This window comes from Haemaphysalis longicornis, unplaced genomic scaffold (assembly GCF_048455015.1).
Source record: "Haemaphysalis longicornis isolate Haplotype H1 unplaced genomic scaffold, Haemaphysalis longicornis Haplotype H1 scaffold_7, whole genome shotgun sequence".
In the NCBI taxonomy this organism is placed as follows: domain Eukaryota; kingdom Metazoa; phylum Arthropoda; class Arachnida; order Ixodida; family Ixodidae; genus Haemaphysalis; species Haemaphysalis longicornis.
Window position 1 is genome coordinate 79,261,013 of NW_027526422.1, and position 24,765 is coordinate 79,285,777.

Consider the following 24,765-nt stretch of genomic DNA (forward strand, 5'->3'; position numbering starts at 1 on the left):
CTAATCATACGACATCGGGTGCCGCATATTAAAAAGAGCAAGGTACATTTCGATTTGTACCGGTAAATAGCGCTGTACGGTGGTGTGTTTGAGTGACTGATTTGTTGTAGGCCTATTCCACACTTTGCCAGACCATCGTCATCTGCCTAAAAGTATGTTCTGTTCTGTTTGTTCAGCTTGTCACTGCGGCCACAATGCACTAGAAGGTCATATAAAGGACTTTTTGTGCAATGTTTGACGTTGGAATGTCCCGGCTATGTATAAAATCACCAATTCTCAAAGGAGCCAGAAAGTAGCCAAAGCGCCACACTGACATTTCCGTCACCACGACCTCGTAGCATACCAATGCTGCTAACAATGAATGTCCTAAAGGCTTATGACCATGTCAGTCACTAAGCGATCCTCACGATCATATGTCAGCAGAAAGCCCCAAGCATGGTCTGCCATTTGGTGCGATATTTCCTCGACCGTCGAACCTTTTCCGTACAAATCGGCAAGGAACAGGTATGGCATTTCACCTCTGAGCGGGAAGTGCCTGAAGGCCCCGCGTTGGCATCAGACTTGCTTAATCTGGCACTTTTTCCTCTCGCGTTACAGTTAGCTACCATTCCGGGCATTTTCTTTCTCATCTGCGCCTACGGCATTTCCGTCTGGTCGGTACACAAAGCTACACAAAGCTGGCAGGTTTTCATGCGGCCCTTGACAAAGCTGAGAATTGGTGTGCTACGATCGGCTAGACCCTATTAGCTGCAAAGACGACCTGAATGTCGATCAGAAATAGATGCGGTCGACGCCGTCTTTCGCACACGCTCATCAACTCGACCTTAAACGGCCATGCCCTCAATCCCGCGTCGTCAATGCGAGTGCTAGCGGTTTTATAAAACTTGACGCTTCTGGGTACGCGGCTCCATGAATCTGTTCCGTGCGCGCTATAGCTGCCAAGACATTGTATCCCTTTCGACGGATCTCCCAGAAGACCGGTGGTGTCTGTGGTCGCAGGGCACGCGTCCCAGTTCGGTCTGTATTGCAACACCGGCTGATATACCAAGCCCAGTTTAAGAACCTCACTCGAAGGGACCGGGACCTACTGGAAAGTTTAAACCGAGAGGCTATGCGGGTTATTAAAGGCCTGTCTCGAATAACCCTAATTCCGACGCTATAAGCGGATGCCCAGGTGAACATCCTGGACGAGCTTGTTCAGCAGAGGAGGAGTGCGCGTCGCTTAAAAATTCAAACAGTTCCCGACGCTGCAGCATTGGTCCACTACTATGAATCAAGGTCGCCTACGATATCCCCAAACTGACCTTCCACCTTGGAACCAAAGCCAATCCACAGACAACCGGCCACTTACCCGGTTCTGCCGCCATCATAAGCAGGCACTGCAGCCAGACCCCTTCCTGTGGAGTTGGATGGCACAACCGATGCACTGCAAGTCTATGTTCTCGCAAGAATGACCCAAAGCCTTTTACACAGCAGGCATGTGCGCCCCACTCATCCGGAAATGCAGCAGACTTGCTCATACCTCGAGGTACGTTTCCCTTAAATCATGGCAGAACGTGTGGCCATTCGGGATGGGCTATCCTCGCTACGGCTTCGCCTCCGCATAACCCACCGTCCCGCCTTTATCTGTACACAGACTCCACATAGGCAGTTCGTGAACTCCGGCGCGTCACCAAGTCCCTCGGCTTGGCCTGTGATGAGCGCCGTATTTTGAGCGCCTTTCCGTGCCCGTGCGAGTTATGTGGAACCGACGATCAACAATTGCTCACACGGACGATGACGTGGCCTGCCATCCTCAGAGGGTGACTAGGCCGCTATCTCTGCTACAGTTATCGAAGAGTCATATCCTGTGCTAATCGTGGAGAACTGCGGCCGCCCGCGATCCCGAAACGGCGCGCACTCCGGGAGAGACACGTTGCGCTGAAACCGGTACGGCGCTCCACTGGTACGTCGGTGGCCCCCGAGAGATGGCTCCACCGGTCCGTGCGGGGCAGAGGTGCGCGGGCGGCGCGATCGTGTGCGAGCGGAAGACGGAGAGAGTCTCGCCAGAGGCCCCTGTCGGGGCAGGATGGGCGGATCAGCGCGGGGGTGGCGGATACATGTATCTCAGGTGGGGACAGTTGTTTGTCGCGCGCCGTGAGTGCCCGCCTCCCGTTCGCGGTCACTACCAAGACGGCGTGATTCGTGAACGCCGTCGAGCCTTGTGCTCGCAGGCTTTGGGATTCCCCAAATAAACGGCGGTGCTTCGGCACTACTGTCTGATGTGTTCTCGTATCCCGGAACCTCACTGGGCGGCCGTAGGCATGGGAGCCTTTGTAATTGACACGCCGGGAGCTAGTGTGAGGGCCAACGACGGAGTACTGGCTTGGTCGCCCCAAGGAAGCCCTCATATCCCACATGGCGCCTGAACGTGGGTCTCGTCTTCAGACGAATTCGGAGTTGATAGCTTCCCGAGAAATGCGTTCCTGCAGCCGTAGCCCGCTACACTTTGTCCGGAAGACTTCGGACGAAACGCCTCGCGCCAGTAGGTTGCAGGCAGACAGTTATTATGCCCGATACAGCCGCGACGGCAAATATGTAAACATTCCTACACGCACCAGGTGGCGCGTCCGAAGTATACCTCCAAGCACCATAGTCGTGGCCCGCTTGCGAGACCCGACGTGCGTAGGCCTTGTTCTAACATGGCGGCGGGTTGCCTTCCTCGTAGCGCCGTCCCCGCGTAGTTGCGCAGGCGGCGCCGGTTGAAGTTTCCCGCAGGCGCGGCGGACACTACCGAGCGAGGGTACGGTGTTTGGGAGTTCGCAAGCCGCACGATAAGCCCGCCGCTACTGCGCTTCGAGTCCGAGGTGGAGTGTTTGCCGATTTGACGCCTGACAAAGAGCGAGGGGGATTGCTGAAGAACCAGTCTCCTCTCTCTGCGGGCGGAAGCGGAAGCAATGGATCGTTGTCTCCGCGCTTCCGAAGTGCGTGCGTCTCGATGCCGTGAAGTCTCCGCTCGAGATTGCGTGTACGCAGTAAGAGCTTCGCGCGGCTCGGCAGTGGGCTCGTTGGTCGCGAGAGATAACCAGTCTTAGGAAGAGACGGACTATCAGGCGACCTATGCCGGTGATGTGCGCCCGTAAGGCGCTGGTATTGCAGTCGGATCTGAACTACGGCAGCTTGTATTGCTGCGAGTGAGTTGCAAAGGCCCCGCCTGCTTGATGCTGACGCAGCTTTGCCGATCAACGCACCAGTCCGAAATAGCTCGGACGCGTGTTTCGATGCCAACCCCCCTTTTAGTCAGGTGAGCTGCCTTCAGGCTGGGGTGGCTGCTAAAGCTTAGTTGCCGGAGTCGTGATTTCGCGAGCAAGCGAACGTGCAAGGGGAAGTACCCTCGGGCATTTTTGTTACCCTATTTGGCGAGGTCGTGGATAAGGTTTCCGGCCAGTCACAGAAGATTGCGGAGTTCCGCTGCTCCCCACTTATAGTATAGGAATCGTTTGCACCAGTCGGTGAGAGTGAAACCTGCAAACGGATACCACCTGGAGCCACGCCAGTCCCCGCGGAAAGCGAGGATGGCCTGCTCAACCACCGGCGGCCCGGGCGCGGTCTGCGGTCCCGCCGCCAGTTGCTGCCCCGGCTCGCCGGGCCAGATACCTTCTGGCAGCCAGCCGTTCGGGAGGACCTGCGGTCGAAGCGGCGGCGGGATATGGCGCCTACGCGAGCGGCGCGAGCCTTCGGGCTGCCGCAGTGGGTGTGGCTGTTCCTGTTACCACCTCGAGCTGGGTATGGGGGTCGCATCACGGCGCGACCCCGGCGTTCGTCGGCTGCGGCTGCAGCCTACCCCCGGGCCTGCCAACCTGCTGCGCTGCCCAACCTCGAGAGACTCCGAACCTGTGCAATGTGTTTGCGGGTTTGTGAGACGAGCATTGCGACGGCAGCATCGTGTGGCGAACCTTGGTGTGGACTGCCGTAGGAGTGGCGTTCGGTGGCAGTTTTGCTGACTTGAGGCGTCGTGACGAGTGCGGTGTAACGTGGCGTCACTCGAGCTCAAGGGGCGTCCAGTTTTTAGGGGGAGGAGTGTGGGAATCGTGGAGAACTGCGGCCGCCCGCGACCCCGAGCCGGCGCGCGTTCCGGGATAGACGCTTTGCGCTGAAACCGGTCCGGCGTCGACTGGTTCTTTGGCGGCCCCCGAGAGATGGCAGCACCGGTCCGTGCGGGGCAGAGGTGGGCGGGCGGCGCGATCGTGTGCGCGCGGAAGACGGAGAGATTCTCGCCGGGGGTCCCGTCGGGGCAAGATGGGCGGGTCAGCGCGGCGGTGGCGGATACATGTATCTCAGGTGGGGACTGTTGCTAGCCGCGCGCCGTGAGTGCCCGCCTCCCGTTCGCGGTCACTACCCGGATGGCGTGATTCGTGAACGCCGTCGAGCCTTGTGCTCGCAGTCTTTTGGATTCCCAAAATAAACGGCTGTGCTTCGGCACTACTGTCTACTGTGTTCTCGCATCGGCGAACCTCGCTTCGCGGTGTAGGCAAGGGAGCCCGCGTGGCTGACACGCCGGGAGCTAGCGTGGGGGCCTACGACGGAGTACTGGCAAGGTTGCCCCGAGGAACCCCTCATATCCCACACTCCTCATCATTCACAATAAACCTCTTCTGGGCTCCACCCGTGCCCTTCATCATCCGCGGGGATCGGATCTGGCGGTTTAACCCGCCGCGAAGAGGTGGCGCTCCGGGAGAATTCGCGCAGGCGCAGCTTTGATCCCGTCGGAAAAGGCCTCATGGAGGACGCAAATTCCCCCAGAAACATGGCCCTCCTTTGAAGAAACTTTCTCTGAAGCAACTCTGGATTACCTCCTGGGGACGTGTCCGGGTCTCCAGGTAGCGTGAGTTCTCTACATGAGGGCCATCGGGTACCATCTAGAACGACCACCTGACCTTCACCGCGGACGCACGGTCCCGAATACCACCCCCACCTAAATTCATTACGGAGACGGAACTGCTGGATTTCATTTAGTTTATGCCGAGGGGCGTACTTCCGCAATAAAAAACGTCTCGAAAGTCGCCAGTTTCGCGATAAATCGCCAGACCTGGCAACTGTGCTTGGAAACCAGGGTTGCCATGTTCTGAGAAGAAAAGTCGCCGGGAAATAGCCGAACGTAGCGATGAAAGTCGCCTCCTTAAAATAAATCTTTGTAGAAGAGCCGGAAAAGTTGCCATTTTCAGCCAGGCGATGCTAGTAAGTACTTTTTGATTATCGCCAAAGGAAAAACTGCATAAAACCGTATTGCAAATTTTATTTGTTTCCTGTCGCGCGGCAAGCCACAGCTGTTTATCTACTGCTAGAAAAAGCTAAAATATGCAGGTTTAAGAAAAACATTCAAACAATACGAATTACTTAAAACGGGCGTTCGCTACACACCGGGTTTTACCACTTCCACTTCTTCTCTATATTCGCGCTCCTATAATACAACATGACATACACTCCAACACTCTACGTGAACTTCCAAGCTCCCTTAAACTACTGCAGTATTACACTTTAAACCGACGGTGTTGCTTGAAGGCTTTTGACGCCATTCAAACGGCACGAGGTGCCGGATATTAAAAAGAGCAAGGCAAATTTGTATTTACGCCGCTACGCAGCGCTGTACGGTGCTGAGTTTGAATGACTGATTGGTTGGGACCTAATCTAGACTTAGCCATATCACCGTCATCTGCTTAAACGTTCGTTCCGTTCTGTTTGTTCAAAGTTTGTTCCGTTCTGTTTGTTCACTTTTTGCGATGACTGAAATGCAGTGAAAGGTCAGATAAGGCTCTTTTTCTTGAACGTGTGTGTGTGTGTGGGGGGGGGGGGGGGGGGGTGTCTGAATGGCGCGGGAATATATACAATCACCAAAGCTTAAAGGAGAAAGAAAGTAGCCAAGTAGCCACACTGAAATTTCCGTGGCCACGAGTATAGAAAAGTCGCCAATTTTATGATAAATTGCCAGACCTGGCAAACCTGTTTGGAACAAGCGCGACGCGTTGCAAGGGACCGTAAATTTACTTCTGCAGTAATTGAAAAGTACAGCACTCGCCTCTCATGTGGAATGTACCGAATTCGAATACCCTAATCACCGAGCACACACCGCTCTTTGTTCTGGGCATAGGCGTCCCTGTTCGTGGGCGGACCCTCGAAAAGGGCTTTAAACCTGGAATATTTCACTTGCAGGGGCTCCTAATATGATACTTTGAATTTCTTTACTTGAGAATCCAGTCCACGAGATCTTTGAAAGCAATTTCCGCACGTAGAAGCATTGGATTATCTTTTACTCACCTGAGCCAAAGAAACACAGGGTGTGGAAGACAGATAACGGCCATCATAGACTTCGCGCTCATCCCTTACGCGGCATGACAACGGTCGGCAGGTTAACTCGACTTGTACTGAAACCGCCCCAACGGGATGCGCGGCTCCAATACGCACTTTTTTGAAGCGCTGAAGTCTTAAGAGTGTCCTTTACCCAATCACTTCATCCTCAATACGCGCAATTTTCAAACTTCGCAATATTGTTTGAAGAGAGCTCTGAATGAAAAACTAGCGTACTTGGGAAGTATCCTTCGGTAAAGGAAAACTATTTAATTAAGAGAGGCAATTAGGACTGCTGACATGTCGGAATGAATAGGCATTTCGCTGGCGCCGCAGAAGTACGCGATGTAAAATTCTTTACACATCCTGTACTTTTCACGTGCCGTCACATTTATCTGTCACAAGATACGTCAATGCTAAAAGCACTAGCCTCTGTTTCTGCGCCGCAGGCAACGTGCTGATTGAACGATGTGGTAACAAAGTCGACTTGCGCACTGAAGACTTGCTTGGATTACCGTGCAAAATATGATGTACCAAATTATCTTTTCAACATAAATTGATTTCTTTTTATTGAAGTAGCGGCAACTGGGCGCTTTACTACACAATTGGAAATGAAACTTGAGTCCGCCCAAAAGTCCGTAGAACAAAGAATGATATAAGTAACACTTTGGGACAGGAAGCAAGTTTCTTGAATCAATAGATAAAATAGATGAGATGATATTATAATAACATCATTTCCCTGGTAAGCTCAAGGAGTGGCATTCATGGGTTACACGCTGTAGAAAAACGTTTGAGGTTTATAGAAAATCCGGCAAATTAACGTTAACGCAACACAAGGTTAGAGACGTTTTTGAATTCTACTATAAGGTAAAAGAATGAGAAACTAACTTCATCTTACGCACTGACGTATCGCCATAAAGCCTAATAGAAATGGGTAGTCCAATAAAAAAGTAGCTGCATTTGGAATGTTTGCTGACATTTAAAAATTAAAACGCAATCTGCATACTAACACCAATGCAGCAAGCATACGATTTCTTCACAGAAGTGGGAAGTAACATTTTTGTTTGCAGGATTGGGCTGGTTATAAAAGAAGACGTACTAAAAAAAGACATACATTTGACGTAAAGACTGCGGACCGTAGCTGTGTATGACAACAAATACGTACAAGAAAAGCAAATAAAACGTTATGAAAAAACGAGATCCCTATAAGGGAAATACGAAAAGGCGATTGTTAGCTCAGAAACACCTTTCCGGCAAGCTGCATTCACAACGATTGTTCAAAAATTGCATCTTACATTTGGTGAATTTTTTGGAACGGTCATTTTGAGTGCAGCACGTGCTACCGGAAAGGTCTTTCAGAGCTATTTATCACCTTTTCCCCTTTTGGTGCTTAAGCATCTCGATTTAAAAACGATAATCTTTCATGGGCAACTTAAACGCAGACATTTTGGCCTGTATGTGTGTTTATCTCCCTGTCTGCCTGTGACTCGATTCAGCCACCCGCCCAAAGTGAAACAGAAGCTACGCATTAGTTTTATGTACTCACAGCCAAATCAAAACAAGCAAATAAATGCAAAGAACAAGCAAATAAATGCAAAGCGGAAATTGAAGCGTCCAAAGATAAGTTTTAATGGTGACATTGCCCGCATGGTAACTAACCCAAAAAAGTTTTGGAAAGTAATTAATCCCAAACACTCTTCTCAATCCACTTTACCAATCGTAAATAACGGTGCGCTTCTCTCGCCATCTGAAGCGGCAACAGAATTAAACTCCTTTTTCAGCTCGATATTCACGAAAGAATAGCCCATACCAGCTGATCTTGCATGTACTTCAATTAACGCGTCTATGAATGACCTCATAATCACTCCTGAAGGAATGGAATCGGCCATAAATCGTCTTTCCAATAACTCAGCCCCTGGTCCAGAAGGCATTTGCCCAAAGATACTGAAAATGACTAAGCCCATAATATCCCCGATTTTTGCCGCACTTTTCCAACAGTCTCTAGATACAGGAATAGTACCAGATGATTAGAAGATCGGTTGTATCACTCCCATTTACAAATCAGGTGACTGTTCAATGCCCTCAAATTATAGACCGATATCTTTGACTAGTATTCCAGGTAAATTACTTGAACATATAATATCTTCCGCAGTTATGAAATATTTAAGTAAGCATAACGTTTTCTTTAATAATCAGCATGGTTTTCAGCAAGGCCACTCTTGTGAAACACAATTATTAGAACTCATTACGGATCTTCATCAAGCTGTTCACGATTCAATAAAAATTGAGGCTATATTTATTGACTTCAATAAAGCTTTTGATAAAGTTCCCCATGCTCGTCTATTGATGAAGCTTAGCCGGCTTAACATCCATAATACCATTATAAATTGGATTACAAGTTTTTTAACCAATCGGTACCAGTTTGTTTCAGTAAGCGATCAGTCTTCTGCTTTAGCAAAAGTTACATCTGGCGTCCCTCAAAGCTCAGTACTTGGACCAATTTTATTCCTAATTTACATTAACGATATCAGTAAAAACATGTCTTCAACAGTTCGATTATTTGCGGACGATTGCGTTCTATATAGACAAATCAAAACCTCTGAAGATTCTAATATTTTACAGGCCGACGTAAACCAAATCTTCTTTTGGTGCGACAACTGGCAAATGGAAATTAATGTTTCTAAAACAAAAGCAATGACATTTACGAGATTTAGTAACGTTCATTTCACTTCGTATTTTATGAATAACTTGTGCATAGAAAATGTGACTACGTTAAAATATTTAGGAGTTCATTTAAGTTCTAACCTTACATGGAATGATCACATTGATGAAATTATTTCGACAGCAAATAAAACACTGGGATTCATTAGGCGTAACCTGTATTTAGCAAATCAGTCAACTAAACTATTAGCTTACACAGCATTAGTTCGTTCAAAAATGGAATATGCTTCTATAATATGGAATCCAAATCAAACGTACCTATAAACAAGCTCGAGTCGTTACAAAATAAAGCTGCTCGTTTCATTATCAAGCACTACTCCAGAACATCCAGCATCACGGCTTTCAAAGGTTCCCTCCAATTACCCTCCCTAGAAAAATGGCGTCTACTGGCACTACTCTCGCACTTCCACAGAATGTATCATACCCCATCATGCTTCACTGCATCTCATATCAAGCCGCCTCATCAAATTTTTCCGCACTTCGATCATCCCTTCAAAGTGCGCCCCATTTTTGCACGTACAAATCTCCTTCGCCAATCACCGCTCTTTCTGGCCATTTACCACTGGAACAAGCTGCCAAAAGAAATTGCTGCTATTCGTGATCACGACTGATTTGCTGCACAACTGAAGCGCAATATGAACGCGCATGTCTTGTAAAAACAGAACTGTGTGCTTTTTACAACATCAACTGGATTTACAGGGTTTGTATTGAGTGTTTTTAGTTGCACCCATTTGTTTTTCCTGATTCTTCTGTTCTCTTTTCTCTTTATTTCTTTATTGTTTGGTAACCTGTAATATGTAATGAGTTGCATTTATCTGCGCATTGTGTTTAAATGTCTGAAATATCTTGTTGTAATCGCCCCCTATGTAATGCCCGCAAGGGCCTTTTGGGTATCTGAATAAAAAAAAAAGTCCAAGTGCGGTAGTAATGCCCATACTTGTCAACATTGTTGAACAAGAACACGGCATTACGCATATATTAGGTTAACACCAATATCTAAGAAATGTTTGCATTATTGCTTTATAAAAAAATATGGGTGCTTGATTTCTGCGATAGCAAATGAAATACTACATACAGAAAAAAATTAACTTTGTCGCCTGCTGTCGCCCGCGCCACTATAGCGTGTGGTGGCATTTTAAAAAATCCAACGGCAACAGTTTAGAAAGGTTCCACTAGATGGGTTCCATATGCTGCTTGGAACGCACCTGGAGTAACGGAGCATGGTTCTATAAACGTTGAAGTAGGCCCCCTCGTTTCACATGTCTCTCCTCCATACGGCAACTCCGGCATCGAGGTACCTGACCTGAAGCAGTGGAACGCGGTAAATTTAAGAATACCTGCGGAAACCTCTAGCCTGCACACCTTGGGATGAGAAGGACGGAAGAGAAAAAGCATGAGATGTGAGCGGGAAAGCGAAATAGGCCTCTACTTCTCATTTACTTCTAAAGCCTATCGTCTTTCGTCGACACGACATTTTCAACGAAAGGAGCAGGTACGCGGCCAATTTTGCTGACAGCAACTGCCTGTCGGCCTTACGTTTCATGAGGAGGAGGAAAGGTGCCTTATTTGCTGATATATATGCCTATCAGGATTGCATAGTGAACCTTCTTGCAGATAACGAGCCATCTTGACGGATACACGATTAGCTGGGCGCGCGCTACGTTATCTAGAGGCACCTTGGTACTGAGCATACGGTGTCAGGTTCTGTTGCAGGCCCCAATGACTAATTTGCATGGCAACATGCCGCGTTACAGTAACGGCCCCCAGTTGTCTACACGGATTGGTGGTTCTGCACACTGCACACGTTGTGGTATGCATGCAACTGCCGCGAACAAAGCTTCAATGTTATCTTTAGATTTTGTGTTTTTAGATCGTTGCTTACGGCTACGTGTTGCCAACCGTGTGAGAGCTGCTGGAAAATACGCTGTTCAAAATTTTGCCGTTATAGCCCCAGTCTGTCCGTCTCCAGATTAGCATAGATAAAAGAAGGCCACAGTTGTTTTTAAGCGCATAACATTCACAGGCAACTTTTCGAGGCTGTTAAAAGCACTTCGTAAAGCATACCAGATAGTGCACTTTCTGCGCTGCTTCCTTTTTTTCTGCATTTTCAATCTAGTATTCAAGGGCTTTCGGCGCACCAACCCCTCCTGCCTCCGTTGGGGCTTCCTTTTGTCCCATGAAAGCTCTGCTTACCACAAAAACAATTTTTGGGTCTACGTAATATTTGTTTTTTTTTTTTGCCGCATATCGTTTTTATTTCGCATCAGGCTGTGCACCTGCCGTCAACAGCGACGGACGAGGGCAGTGTGTCTTCTCAGCGCTTGACTACCACGTACAGCTGAATCACGCTTATGTTAAAGATAGCCGCCTTGTGGCTGCGTGCTCCGAGCTGAAGCTGCCCTATACTTCGCGATTGACATTGTTTTGGAACAAAGGCCTTCATTTTGGTTTCGATGATTCATAGCGTTCAGACGTTTTTTGTACTACTCCTCTTAGGCATGTTGCATGCACAGTGCCGCAATAAAGGCAAGAGAAGATCGCCTTGTCAAGGTGGCAGAAAGGTCAACGGATGCGTGGCCCAGAATGTGAGCCTCGGCGTTTTGTACCCGTTTGCGCTTCGCAATTATAGTAAAACGATCTGGGTATTGTGAAAAGTGTTGCTTATTTCCGGGGAGGATAATGGAGTGCACAAATTTAATTGCAGCTTATTGTGGAAGCAGTTTGAAAGCATGCCGTCAAACCAACAGTTACTCTTCGTTTAAATGCACTTGCTCCCTCAAGAGCATTTGCAGGAAGAAAAGTTGTCTTTTAGTATGAACGTTGCAGTGTTGGGGTGAGACATTTCCAAGGAAACGTTTGCCTTGAGAGACCATCAATTTGTCTGCCTGGAGTAATGAGAAGAATCCAAACAAAACACATTGGTCCCCGGTGGAACCACAGAAAGGGCTAACAGTTGGTTTGTAATTAAAGAACGGTTAACTGCAAGAAAATTATGAAAGGGCAACACAGAACCGGGAAGAGAGTAAGTGCACAGGGGTGGGCAGTTCGTCCTCTGGCTTTTTAGTGTTTAAAGGGAACAATTCTTCTACAACACGCCCACTAGGCAACAAAAGAAACTTCCTACCAAACTTAGGTTGTTTTGCAAGGAACAATATCGGACAGAAATTAGCCTGATAACATTTTCTAGTTATTGGCTGCTGTTGGTCAATTAGCCGTGAAAATGGTACATGTTGTACCGCCTCCTCCCCAGTCACAGGGTCCGTCCCTAGTATTCAAGGGCAGTTAATTGCCTCCTTTTTTTATTTTCCAAGACAATGTATACGTCCTGGCGCACAACATTGGTCGGTTACATATCGCGAGATAGTAACCTTCTCATATTTACATTCAAAAAATTATCTGTAGTATAGAGAATGCTGAAACAATGGTAATCGGACACCAGAGAATCTCGCCCTATTTCTCGCTACCCCTGCGTCCCGGTGCACTAAAATATACTAATGATTGAAGTAATTGAAAATGTCATAGTATATTTCCTTCTGGGCAAGGAATATCTTGTCTTGGGTGCAATTATTGACAGTGTGGTCCCCGTGATAGAATGCTTACTCGGCTGTTTCCCGTGCCACGGGATCTTTTTGTGCACTCATTTTTCCTTATTACACTTCCTGTTGCACAGTGACTAGGCTTCGATCAAAAGTAGAGAAAAAGCCTGGTGACAGATGGGGTTACCCAGTCGCTGAAACACACAAAAACAAGTGAAAGCTTCAGCGTAGTACTGCATTAAGGCTGCGCGTCATTACCTAAACGACATTTCCCCATCATTCCTCATCGCATCTGAAAGAGCACTCCAACACTTCTGGCACGAGGCCAGCTAAATACGTTAGGACCAGTTACCTCCGAGACGGCAACAAGCCTGCGGATGTTACATAACCAGCCTCTCCCCTGAAGAAGCTGAGATCAACGATATAATGAGTTCTAATCCAATTTCCATGTGTTGGAGGCTCTTTCGCTTGCACGTGGGAAAGAGTCGTCTTATGAGTGCATTTGTTTGATAACATACACGTACACGAGGTTAGGATTGTCGGAGAAACCCGACGCTGGATCATCGTTTGGCTAAGAGGACTTTTTTCTCTTTGGCTGCACAACGCACAGATCTGCCTTATGCACCATCATGCATTGCAGTTGAGCGGGTGGCGACGTTGTGGTAGAATAGACCTGCTGCGCAAAAATGCCGCTCTTCTCTGGCAATGACTGAGTCTGCCTCAAACCGTTGGCCCTTTTCCGTCTTCTGTATGCTGTCGTTGCGTTCTATGCGCAAGCCTAGTAAACACCGCCGTGACAAAGGTGTTTGTCGGCTGGTATCAAATATTGTAATGTATGCATAGCTTATAAAATAATTCGCCATTGCCCTAAACTTCCAATTATCAACGATATTGATGCCAGAAAATTTTCAATAATTGTCGGAGAATGTGAAGGGGATAATTGTTTTGCACGTTTTCAAATAGTTTGAAAAATTAGGACAACCCTAAATTCCTTTGCAAAGTTCAAATAATTTGTTGTGACGATTGGGGCATTTTTTAATATGTGGGTGGGCCCTGTTGTTTAGGAGCCAGTAATATATTTGTTCTTGCGTACGACTGGCCGCGCGTCTTTTAATTCGGAGGTGCTTCAGTATACGTACAATATTCATTTCCTGTCCAATATCAGAAAATACAACTAAAACACATCATAAATATGCTATATCTGCAATTGTCACCAAACTGTAAATCCTAATATTTAGGCATTATGCTAGAATATATGAACACACTATATGCTAAAAACAAGCAAGTCGCATTTCAGGGTAGCATTTTATAACTTCCGCATTTTATCCCAGTGCCCTTACTTACACTGGTGACATAGTTTGCTCCCTAAGAAATTATGAATGTTTGATTATGATGATGGCTTGTCTTGTGAAACTTGGTAGCTTTTGAGAGGAGTTGCCGCGCTACAATGCGCAATAAAGGCTTCAACTTATTGATAATTATATTCTTTGCTAGCTCCCGTACGTAATAATAAATACTTACGCTAGGGCAATAAATGACTTTAGGCATATCAACAGGATCTCCATGCAAGTACAGCCGACACATGTGACACGGCAACAAGGGCAACTGCTACGGTGCGCTAGTCGTAATTTTATAACGATGGAGTCTTCAAAACTACCTACGTTTCTTATATATATGCTGCATTGTGCACCCATTCTTAGCACAAAAACCAGGTTATCCAAATATTTTTATAATTCGATTTACTGTGTACGGGGTCACAAAACTTTCGTAGCTTTTTGTCATGTTTTTCCTTGGAGTCCATGAGTAATTACAGCACGGGTTCAATGGCATGCCCCTCTACCAGTGCATAGATGTATCCCCTAGCTGCGTATTAATAAATGAGAAAGCCTCACGCAGCCTTCTCACCAATAGTTCCTTCTACGCTTTCCTTTATTTATCCACACATCATGAATCATTTTCAGTTGCAAATATTGACCGGACAAATACAGGAGCTTGCTATGTACTTGGGCTTTTGCCGTCAAAGTGTACGTAGTGGTAGGCTATGATACGATACGTTTTGGAACCCCTGAACCAAGATATATTTTCTTCGGAGAGAAAAAAGTGTAAGGCACGAGCGACAAGCAAAATTGTTTACCATGACAATTACAAAATGGCAGTAAGCCCGGACCGGTTAAAAGCAGTTTGTTCTCGCTTTCAAATAAAGGGCAGGCCTAGCCGTGCAAGGTATGCTGACAATCGTTTCATCCGATCAGCCAATTGTTCACGCTATTCGTGTGAAATCACGTGAATAAAGTGAGCTTGTGTCTGTCAAAAAATTGGCTGGCGATTACGATTATTCCTAATGCGAAATTTGGGCGCAGCAGCACTGCGTTGGGGCAACACTCACTTGTGGGTTTTCTCGACGTCAGCGATGATGAGCCTCTGCGTCGGCAGCGCGAAGTGCGTCTCAGGAAGGGCCAGCGAACTGCATTTTAAGCGAACGACATCATAGTCACGCACGCGCCCCCCCCCCCCCCCCCCCCACGTTTTCACGAAGTGTCGCGCCGTCGATTGCCTCAGCACTCCCAGCATACTGCCCCCTCCCAACCTTCGCCACACACTTCGGAAAGCCCTGGCTCCCCCTCCCAATTTTGCGGCACTCTCCTCCTTCGCTTTCTTTCATCGTTCGCCTCTTCTTTCACTCGCCGGTCCTACCATCTTTCACTCGGTTACGCCGACGACGAGGCTCAGCCGAGAGACGGCCGCCAAAGGCCTGCGCCCTAAAACTGAAGGATCAGACGCAAATGGTCACTCCTTGTAATCCAACGCCGTTAAGGAATACAGTGTCGTCAAATAAGGCTTGCGGGGCAGCTCTTCTCCAAACTTTTTTGAGCAAGACTGGCCGCCCCATCGCGTGATCTCGACCATCCATGAAAAAATAGCCAGATATCTACTCAGTCTGGTAAAAATGTTTCGAAAGGTAACAGTTTTCTGCCGCCTGTAGCACGTAAATGGCTCTATTCTCTCCCCAATTAACCTGCCATTCATTTCCCCCTTTTCATTCTTCCCAAAATAAACACGGAGGAGGTTTGCTGACAGTCGATTCAAATTTCCCGCGGTGCACTGTTTGAGGCATCTACTAGAACCTTGCATTACTGCTTGCCTCTCAACACCGCCACGATGTGTAGGCTCGGGCGCGAGCTCTTTTGGTATTTCTGGGTCGAAATGTTGTTCTGAACCCGCATTCTTTTATTTGCTATCGCAGATATGAAGCACACATTTATTTTCATTTAATTGAACACTTCGAGTACGAGCCATGCAATGCTGTTTTCTCTTACATATTCCTAATGTTGTCTTTTCCCACAACAATGTTGGCAAGCACGAAGTGTGTTTGCAGATTTAATGGATCTGAATCGTTTTGCCTGTATAACTCTTGATGCAAGAATTCTTTTACCTTTTGCCCGAATGGCTGAATCAGGTTTAGAAAAACAGACAGACAGACACACCAGAATTCTCGTGGTTAAGTATCCCAGAAAGGCTACCGTGTTTAAAAATGTCCGACGTGAACTGGTGCACCATACGTTGGGCTTGGAGGGAATTATGTGAGGATCGGCTGAAAAAAAATTAGTAGTGGCTTAGCTCTGCTATGCCAGGATATACGTAGCGTGAGCTAAGGTTTAACAATCCAGTCCAATCCTGTCCAGTCCGGTCCAGTCCCGTCTAGTCCAGTCCTGTCCAGTCACTGCTCCTCGCGCATGCTCAGCACGGCTCTCCACGAGCCACGGGAAACGGCTATCAAGCGGCTCCGGCGCAGCGTCGGACTTGGCTACTGCGCAATTGAGGCTCACACCTGGGCACGCGCCGGCGCCAGTGCGTCTGCCGCGGCTATGACGCAACACAATCCAACACATTCCACTTTAATCCAATCCAATCCAAATCTAAATCCAATCCAATCCAAGCCAAGCCAAGTAAAACCAAGCCAAACCAAGCCAAGACAATCGAGTCCAATACAATCCCCCTCGCGCTTGCGCAGAACGGCACTTCACGGCACACGCAAGACAGCTCAACCTCGGCCAGTGTAGCTTACGCAACAACAACACTCCAATGTTCGTTCTGAATTGGTCCAGATGCGGGACCGCAACGATGCTCGCGTCCTTTTCAGTTATTTGGCAATGCAAAGTGGTCGTTGTGGATATCAAAGAAGTCTGAAAGGCTCGGTAAAGATTGTCTTTAAAGTGCACCGTTACATCGGAGCCACTTTAAAAAGAATGAGCATAAGGTATCGCTTCTCGGGCCAACATCTTAGCAACTTTGTTTTTTTTTTTGGTACTCCTACGTGTGGAGGGAGCAACTGATAGCGAACGCTGAGGCCGTTTTTAGTTAGGTCTTGAACGACACGTATAGAGCATTGGCACGTTATGTCTACAGTAACTCCAAGCTGCGAAAGCTGTTGGTGATCAGTTAACCCGTAAGAATTTTAGGTACAAGATTTTACATGCGTCTTTCTTGCCACTGGCCGGATGAGTCAATGTAACTGCATTGCACTGTCATTTCGACCAGGGTATCCAGAGATATATAAGAACTATTCCAGGCAAATTGTTAATTAGGAAGAACATAAGTGCAAGAGATCCAGAACTGTTTTTCTTATGAGACGAGAACGCGACTATTTTATTATGCTCTAGTGATCCGCCGATGTCGACATTAAGCCTATTACTCTTCATCAGACTCGCTACCAATACTTCATCCAGGATCACTATTTACGCTGCGGCGACGATGCCTCTGCAAAACATGAAGGCCAATGGTAAATACGAGTGAGAGCGCGTTCTATGTGTAGTTCCTACGTAGGCAGCCCAGTAGAAAATGTTGTATTTTATTTGTTTTTCATCATTTTGTATTCACATTTACGTGATACGAAGGCTTCAAATCCAGTAGGAGCTCAACACGCGCCGAGTGCTGTAGCGGGAAAGGTTGTCATAAGCTTCATTTTCGGTTGGAGTGCTCACGTGTTCTCCTGACTCGTTTTTTCGGGCTACTTTGTAATAAACCCGAAGTGATTTCAGTAGCAATATTTAGGAGCGCGCTTCCTTATTCAGCGTCGTCAATTAGGTTTTCCGTTATGCTATAATTGGTCACTTTTATTTTACAGAGCACCTGCCTACTTTCCGCGTAGTGTTTCCACAAGCTTCAGAGCCAATGTAACGGTTCCGGACGTTGGCGCGACACACTTTTAGCACGGGCCATGCTTCGAAACTGTTCAATCCTTCAATGAGAATTTTTTTCTGTTGTTAGAGGTAATCATACACACCAGCGTGCTAGAAGTCTAACACTTTAGCAAAACTGACATGCTCGAAAGGAACGAGCGAAGGTTTGACATTAGGTTCACCTGGTTCTTAAAATAGGAAAATTGGGGTTTTGCTCACGAAAAGCTTCGGTTTTTATGTCCGCCGTTTCTTTGAAGGTGTTTAAGCCACCTACCCCAACCCTCTCACATTAGCTTATATATATATAACTCGTAGCACTTACGCATCTCCGCATTATCAACGTTTCAAGGCGGAAGCCTTATGTGCCCCGGTTTCCGAAAAACCGCGTTGTCTGGGCAGGATGATGGCCATCGCCGTAAGGAGCAATTAAAAAAACAGATTTCTGCCCGCGTAGAGTTTCAACCCGGGTCTCTCCAGTAGGACGCCAGTGCGCTACCCCTTAACAATCCGCACCCGCTTCCATCGAAAATGTCGTGCCACAGAAGATACGCTAGTGCGAAGCCCCCCTATCTCTGTTGAGCGGTTTTTTGTGATCACTCGTTATACGCTTCATCACCATTGTCGTGGTATGTCTGTTTCACTCTAGTCTCTGACTCCAACCAACCTGTGTGTTTTTTCTCGGCTGATGTATACAGCAGAACCATGTCACGCAAGTTTGAAGAGATTAGAGGGAAAGGAACAGGCTCCCTCTTGAAGTTTTTTGGTGACCAAGATAATCAAGCAGGGCAGTTTGAAAGGAAGCTGGAGATATTAACGACGACGCCTTTTCCCCGCTGCGCGAAAATAGGTGATACATTGGAACGCTATAAAAGTAAGGAGAAACGTGATACGTCACAAGAATGTCCAGGACGCCATGACGGAATGTTTGAAATTAGTGTGGAAGAAGCGGTAAAGAGTTACAGATCTTGCAGTGACAATGACTAATAGCTTCGATGAACATTTTAAATGAGGAACGCTGCCAGTGCAAAGTCACGAAGTAGACAGTATAAACCAAGGCCATCTGTTTTGCACAGATTTAAGGTGGTGAGAAATAATAGAACGATGTTACGGCATTTTAGGTGGAGTATTGCCAAAATATACAGACGTATGCAGGGTGAAGGGCAAAACAAAATCTTGAGCTACACCGGTGGATAGGGGGGAGGGAAGAAACGAGACTAAAAATTTGACATTTTCAAATACACGCTGCCGATAGATATTTTTTCCCGCAAGCTGCGCACAAAGGTTTCGATAGGTAGCTGTCGGCTCTAAGCATGATCTAGAACCATTTGAAATACCGCTGAGAAAAAACAAGGGATAAATAGCTTACCAACAAACCCAATGCGTATTCCTAAATTGTTTTCCAAAGTGCTTCCTGAGGAAGCACATTGCCACCTAATTTCCACACGGTCTGCTCTCGAGTCAATTCAGTAACTGCAGTGTGTACTAAACAAATATTTAAATAAGTAAATAACCTAATTGTATTTTTCATGCGAGGAATAAAAGGGGGCGAAGACTGTTAGGGGAGGGGGCGGAGAGATGGGTGGGCAATTTTCTTTGCCGGAGTGTTTATTTGCAATGTTATGCATTACTTCTTCAGCATGTTACGATGTCTAGGCAGGCAGTTACGTCTTCAGGACCCGAGGCCGGAAGATGTAGATGGGTAGGGGGAGGGGGGGGGGGGTAATCTGAACATAAACTGCGCAAAATATTTTTCCATATTTAAGCCGCCATTATGCCCACTTTACTTAAAATAAAAAAAGAATAACCACAAAAATAATCCTCTATATACCACCGCTTTCCTGAATGAGTGTCAAATATTTGCACTCAGCAGCTATATCTGGTACGTGCATGCATGCAGAAACAGGGCGATTTCTTAGCAACTGGGAACGTTGTAGTTACACTGCTTCACTATAAGTGCTATAGTTTATAACTGAACTCAAATGCAACCTAAAAAACAGAAAATAAAAAATTGCGTGCTTTATAAAAATAACGTGTGATTACGTGTCTGTGTATGTGTGCGTTAGTGTGCGTACTTCTGTGTGTGCGTTCAAATGAGCATATGTGTGCAACTGTGACCTTTGTGTTAGTATACTGCTGAGAGGAAGAAAATATTGAGACAAAGGATAATAAATCAAAGGCGGTATTTGCAACATCACGGAGAATACTTTAAGCAAAAAAGTTAAAGCATGCAGTGTTTTTGAAAATGACCTCTTTATTTACCAATTCAATATATCCGTATCAAGCTATTCATTTAGATTGTTGCAACATAAAATCTTCGTAACAAACATAAAAAAAATTGTAAATAGGTGCGGTTCCACCCCCTGCAATGCCCATAAAACGGCCGCGACATTTCCGTACGCCCTGAGAATAATTTTGAGAGTTTCAGAACCATAACCGAAGTTTAAAACAGAACATCTTGAGCTGCGGTTTCTATGCGCTATTCTTCGACTTAGGTAATAAGCGTACTGGGCGGCAGCAAAGCCATTGGACAATATTTAGGGCACATGGGAGCTTTATATTGAAGGTATTTCTGAGACATAAACAGATGACCTTTATGGACAAACAATTGTAAGCACGAAGCTCTCCCATTGCGTAAAATAATATGTAATTTTCGGAGCATATCCAGGTTTAATATACTTCACTTCACGAATCTTCTGACTTAATAACTGAAGCCACAACACAATGGTCGTTGAAGTAGGCCCAGCCGCGTTTGTATGAGACGCCGCGATTCTACTACGCCGCTCTCTCTGCGATTTCATTTCGACAGCTTCCCGAAGCCCATCAGCGTTAATACGTTGTCGGCTCGAGAGCTCATATCTAAAGATCTTTATACTTTTAGCATTTGTGTTGGGGTGCCTCGGCAGTATAGAGCTTGCAAAGTAGGTCAGTCGGCCGCATCTGAGGGCACCTGTTCAATCATGTCCTCCATGAGCCCATCACACCCTCTTTCCACCGAATAGGGCGCACCCACGCTGAGTCGGAGTACCGCGGAAATTGTACGGTCTAGAGAAGAGAAGGACTAGGACGGAAAACGAGGGAGAAAGGTGTACAACAGCGGTTGAGAGCAGCTTCCTGTTCGTGAAATTCCATCAGTCTTGTCTGGTAGGCCCGTGTGGTATGACGGTTTTTTCGTCGATTCAGCAGACCAAAAACAAAACCGATGTGTGCGGTCGTACGCATAGTGCGGTTAAGATCTGCCGGTCAAACGCCCTCTTTCGCCCGCACTTGATATGCAATATTTATCTTAAATCTTGCAGCCTGCAACATTACGTACGCAGGACAAGGTCCTCCATTGTGAAAGCACGTCCTAATGTTTTTGGGTGCTTGCAGAGGTGCCTTGCGGTAGTTTTAAGCAAGCTAATTCTACTTTTCAGTTGACTGAATTGCAAAGAAAATTGAATTTTACCACTAGTAAAAGGTAAAGGCTAATACTGCTTTTGCCCCAAAGGAAAAGCTTGCATGTGAAGACTGTTTGCCAACTAGCTTGACACCTTTTCCCGCCTTCACTATAACAACCAGTATTGGACTGCCTTATCTGTTGTGAAAAGTAAACGTTAACGTTATTGTCGCAACGTGCTGTACAATGATTCGGAAATAGAATTTTATTGCTGGCTTTTCTATGTCCGTCTTGGACAGGCATTTTAAATGGCCATTGCTTTTATCGGAGTTTTTTATTGTCTCTAGATATCTTAAGTTGCTAGCAGATCAATGCAAAAAACCTCAGTAAGTTTGCTGGCACGCCCTAACAAAAAGAACCTTTTTTGTTTGCTCATATTTGAGCAGTGAGTTGGTACTAAACGTGGCTGCCATCTGAAGCTGCACGCCTATTTTAAGTGTTTAGTTTCTGCCGCTCACGGTTGCGATGTGCAGGGACGGCGCAGGGTTTATCAAATGGAATATGTTCTCAGTTGTACCCATGTAAAATAAAAAAAGTGCAGTTAGTTTCAAAGCACAGTATGCGTGCCCCAAGTGGTTTTGCTGGAGCGGGACAGGCCTAAGCTAACCACTGCACGAAATCGATCGGCTTCGCCATTCCTTGCCGGCCGCCGCACGCTTGTTATGTAGCGCAAGACAAACGGACGCCGTGGAAGAACTTTCCATCGCGCATCTCTGGCCTTATTGATCCGCCAATCGTTGAGGGGCGTCCGCAGCGAGCACGTGCATCGAACCCCGTGTTACAGAGGCACAACTCCAGTGTTACAGGACCTATGCCATCCCAGCCAGGGATCGATTCTTCCGCTACACAAAGCCATGAGCGTATGGAAGGCGATGTATATAGAAAGAAGCGGGGGATGCTTACGGCCCTTTCCTTTATAAAACAAGTTACGTTGCTCGAAGAATAAATTGTCTGGGGCTTCTTATGCGCGACAAGGCATTGAGGTCATAAGCCGAAGCACCCTCCAAACCTTAGTGAGTAGAATATTACATAAATGTATGGAGATTGTGCATAAGCCGAAGCACCCTCCAAACCTTAGCAAGTAGAATATTACATAAATGTATGGAGATTGTGCAGACTTCAAAACCAAATTTACAAACTTCCAAATGAAAGAAATTTGCATTCGCGGGATGTGCCTATATGGCCAAAGCTTTCTCGGCTTTACCATGTTCAGGATTTGATGAAATTCGCCGTGTTCAAGTAAAGCAAATTAATATCGCTGCACGCCAGCGTAGCCATATACTGTGCCATCTAATTGGGCAACTATCATGTGTTAAGTAATAAAACCAGACGCGTATGTTGGCAGGAAAGCATTATTATAATCAAATAGGCAGCTTTTAGCGCACACTATTACTGAGAAGCTACGTTTACTGTTACTTACATACACGTAACAGGTTTCCCTTATTTATTTAACAAAATAACAGCCATGAAAATCAACTAATTTGACAACTGTATGGTTAAAAAAAATAAGGCGGCGCCGCTGAAAGAACTTGCATTATCAACCCTATTGTCAGTTCGTAGGCCGTTACCTGTTCTACAACCCGGGGAATAATGACTTGTCTCCAGAAGAAAGCACAGAATGAAAAGGAACGGCGGCTGCAACTTTTTTCTTGCTTCCAGGAGAAGTAGTGGACTGGTCGTCTGCATTTTCTCTCCAGCAGTCGCCGTTGCCACGACCAGGTTATCACAGCCATGTCGGTCAATCTCGCTTTGTCTGCGCGGCTGAAAAACAAGCACGGTGAAAGGAGGTCAATGCCGGTCGTTAGCCCTCCCTTGAGACAGACTCGGTCTATAATCAATACACGTGCTTTAATGACCTGGAAACAAAGCAGACTGGGCTATTCTGGACTGCTATCACCGTAAGAGAGCCGTCAGTGCAATCGTGAATCTGTACTAGCCCGACATGGCATTCAGCAACGCTTCTCGGCTCCTGCTTTTGTGGGTAAGCTTGACAACTTAACTAGGTCTGTCTAAAAAAACTACAGAACGCACAATTTTTTTGGAGCTCTTAAATTTGCTTACTAGATGCTTTGAGGGCAAAATCCTGGAGATGATTATCCACAATTGATAACTACTACATTGTATTTTCATCGCTTTCACTGTTCGGCGTTTTAGCGCGAATCACTTCGACAAGCTTGTTTACTGCTACCTCATCTTTGCGCCTCTTCGTTCACTTCCTTTTCTCCGCTTTGGCATGATATGCCCCAACAGGCAGTCTGGTTAGACACTTCCCAGGTTCCACAGAATCAGAGTGCTGCATTGCTGGGGTTTACCTGTTCTCACGTGCAGTGACTTCATTTGTTATTGGTGCCCCTAAATCACGCAAATACTGTGAGTAAGCGGCCACGAACAAGTACACTGTCAGGGAATACTACCTTTCATTGAAAAATAACTCTGTAGAGCCAGGAAAAGGAAGTCAGCAATTGCACAGAAAGCGTGATGTTTGATTCAAATCACTGCTGAAGGAGTGGCTCCTCAATTCAGAACAGGCTAGAAGAGCAACCATGTGAACCGATCCCGTAGCCCTCACCGAAAAAAGAAGTACTCAGCCAGTCCTTTGTATGGTGAACAAAGAGAACTCATACTAAAAGCTATAATAAGCACGCAGAGCGGAAGCTGTTTACACAATAGGTTTTCTGTCCAAGGCACACCACCATTTACCGCAAGTATCGTCCAAGTGACGATGACGTTGACTGACAGTTATGGCTGGTGGAGAAAGCACTGAGGCGTTAAAAGCGAGTGAAACTGTGGAGTAAGGCCAACTCCTCCCTCGTAGTTTTTAATAAATATATTTTCAGCAACAACAAAACAATCCAGGCGGTGAATTTTAAACAGCATGGGTAAAAGTTTGCCCCACAGCAAATAAACTGGTATCTCAAAACGATCGCCCTGCTTCCTGCAGGCTCGTTGGTGGTGGTGTGTAGAACGTGCTCCGCTCGAACAAATAGGACAAATAGGAACAGAAGAACAACTATTGTGTGGACGGACATGAAATTATGTATATTACTCAAAAGACTACGCATTGTGCTTTATTAAGGACTAACCAACAGCTTGCACATGAACTCCTATGAGGAACAAGTGCTGAGGCTCCCATTCATTAATAAGACGTACATATACCGTATCTGCTCGCGTAATGAACGTACTCGCATGATGAACGGCGCCGCCCCCCCCTTCCCCCCCCGCAAACTTAATTCGTCAAAATTAGGTTTCCTTTTTTTCCAGCGTAATAAATGCACCCCAGAATTTTCCAACCCCGCAATCTCACAAATTGACATACTGTAGCTTTCCCACTTCACTCGCTATCACTGATGATGATCACGCATGCCACCTAGAGCCATCTCTCGGTCTAAAAAGGAACAAACACTCCGTTATAACAGTAGCTTCAATTATAACGGTAGCTTCAACTATGACCAGCGGCTAGTCCCAAATGCAACGGGCCAAATTAAGTCATATTACTAGCAATACTAAATTTTAATTTGAGAGAAGAACAGATCGCCGTTCATTTAAATGCCACATGTAATGGTATGCA

General features: G+C 46.4%; 1 pseudogene; it reads left to right on the plus strand.

The window, feature by feature from the left end:
• Window positions 1–8,988: 8,988 nt before the first annotated feature.
• Window positions 8,989–9,701, plus strand: LOC144146377 (uncharacterized; annotated as a pseudogene).
• The last annotated feature ends 15,064 nt before the right edge of the window (window positions 9,702–24,765 follow it).